Raw genomic sequence first — 2,683 nt, forward strand, 5'->3', positions numbered from 1 at the left:
TGTCTCCCCTCACTCCTGAGAATTTGTACTGAGGAAATAAGAGAAAAAACTACATATGCAAAGATGTTTATTACAGTATTATCAATAACAGAGTAAAATTGAAGATAACCTAAATATCAGAATAAAAGAAGGATTGAGTCAATTATAGTGCACTAAAATGATACTTTAAAGATTACCCCCAAAATAATGGAAAAATTGTGAGGGAACACACCCCTTTTATTGCAATCATAACGTAGCTATAGTATACATTTTTATTTTTCATATGGTTACCATACTGGCTTACTGGACTCCTACCCCTCGTATCTGTTAGTGATCAAATCCAGAGTATTAGTCAACCAATGTGGGGTAGTGGAGGGTGGGGAGAGAGGAAGGGTGAACCTAAGGACTGAAGGGGGAGAGCCCTGAAGGGAGGCTTGTCTGCATGCACTGGCCCCACCTAGGGTTCTTTAGGAATGACCTATGAAACTCAGAGGGTCTAAGTGGGGACTTGTTTTAAGCTAAATGCCCCTCCCCACGTGGAGGTTTCCCTTTCAAGGTGTATGTGATGTGTTCCTCACACTTCATTCTACAAAGTGCATTGCCTGCCTTGTTTTCTCCTCTCTGAACACCAGAATTTTTATTCTAGTAGCTGAATAGAAACCACCTGGTCAGCTATCTACACTAACATATCTAAAAGATACTGTAATGCAAGATAATAAAAAGGAAATTATATTTTTTAACATGTGCACATGTACCTAAAAGAAATATCCCCAAACTGAAAATAATTGCTGAGTCCTTTAATTTTTCAATGTTTTGTTAAAACTTGTTACACTTTTATGACCGGATGCGCTGACTCAGGCCTATAATCCCAGCACTTTGAGAGACCGAGGCGACAGGATTGCCTGAGCCTGGGGGTTGGAGACCAGCCTGGGCAACTTGGTGAGACCTCGTCTCTACAATAAGTCACAAAAAACTAACCGAACGTGGTGGCATGCATCTGAGTTCCAACTATCGGAAGGCTGAGGCTACCCAGCAGGTTGAGGCTGTGGCGTCCATGAGCGTGCCACTGCATGCCAGCCTGGGCGACAGAGTGAGACCCCAACTCAAGAAAAATAAAAGTTGTTACATTTGTAAAGTGAACACTCTTTGGTGGGTTGGCTGTTTTCACTTTGAATAAGCAACTAATGAAGACATGCCCTATCAGAAAAATAAGCATACTGCCACTAATCTCTGTCACCACGTGACCTGCAGGTACTGAGAGATCTGTAGGGAAGATGCCGGGATACCCTGGAAGCCAGGAAGTGAATTTAGTGCCTTAGTTTAAAGGATGTAGCTGTGAACTTTGCCCAGGAGGAATGGGCTCTGCTGGATCCTTCCCAGAAGAATCTCTGTAGGGACATGATGTAGGAAACCTACAGGAAGCTGGCTTCAATAGGAAACACATGGGAAGAGCAGAACATTGAAGAGCAATACAAACATTCCTGGAAAAATGTAAGAAAATTTGCACTCACGAAAAGAAGCAACATCCCTTGAGGAAATCAGCATGTCTTTCTATTTTAAAACCAATCAAAACAAATAAGCATAACTTAAATTTCTTCTTGAAAAAATTCACTGCAGTCAGGTGTGATGGCTCACTCCTGTGATCCCAGCACTTTAAGGAGATGGAGACCAGAGGATTGCCTGAGCCCAGGGGTTCAAGACAAGCCTGGGCAACTTGGCAAAACCTCATCTGTACAATAAATTTAAAAAATTAGCCAGGAGGGTATGGTGGCCATGAGTGTGCCACTACCCTCCAACCTGGGCAACAGAGTGAGACTTGACTCGAAAGGAAAAATTTCACTAAAAATGTATACTTTAATATAGATGAACAGTGTTTGCAAAATAATTCACTTGAGAATAATATTAAGAAATTGCACATATAAATATTACTGTTTTGATCATACAAGGATTAACAATTAAATTTGTGAACTTGCCACCATGGTCTTAACATTGGCAACACTGTACAAACAACTCAGTAAGTTTTCATAACCTTGGTCTATCCGTGTTTCACAGCTGTGTCCATGTCAACATGTGGTGCTGTCTTGCTGAGTGTCATTCCTTATTGTCTGTTTTCATGTGCCATCCCAAGAATGTCCAAGCTTGAATTAATGCAATGGACAAACATTAAACTTCTTGTTAAACTGGCAAGAGTGGAAGTGAAATCAGGGACATGTAGTCCGAGTTTATGGGGATAATGCCATGAAGAAAACAGTGTACAAATGGAGTAAATGTTTTTGTGAGGAGAGAGAAAGCATCACTGCTGAAGAGAGGTCAGGATGGCCAGTAACAAATAGGACTGACGAAAATGTTGCAAAAACTCATCGAATTGTGCATCAAGATCATTGGCTGACTGTGAGAATCATTGCAGACCAAATATCAATAGAGCCTATAATCCCAGTACTTTGGCAGGCCAAGGCGAGTGGATTGCCTGAGCTCGTGGGTTCAAGACCAACCCAGGCAACTTGGCAAGACCTCATCTCAACAATAAATCAAAAATTAGCTGGGCTCAGTAGCGTGTGCCTGTAGTTCTGGCTACTTGGAAGGCAGAGGTGGAAGGGTTGCCAGAGCCCAGCAGGTTGACACCAGGGTGGTCGTGAGTATGCCACTGCTCTCCAGCCTGGGTGACGGAATGAGACTCCAACTCAAAAAAAAAAAAAAAAAAAAA

General features: G+C 42.0%; 1 pseudogene; it reads left to right on the plus strand.

Annotated features, from left to right (window-relative positions):
* The first annotated feature begins 1,253 nt into the window (after positions 1-1,253).
* LOC110594539 lies at positions 1,254-1,512 on the plus strand (annotated as a pseudogene).
* The last annotated feature ends 1,171 nt before the right edge of the window (positions 1,513-2,683 follow it).

The sequence above is a fragment of the Carlito syrichta genome, unplaced genomic scaffold (assembly GCF_000164805.1).
Source record: "Carlito syrichta isolate Samal-C Ts95f unplaced genomic scaffold, Tarsius_syrichta-2.0.1 Scaffold316023, whole genome shotgun sequence".
NCBI lineage: Eukaryota > Metazoa > Chordata > Mammalia > Primates > Tarsiidae > Carlito > Carlito syrichta.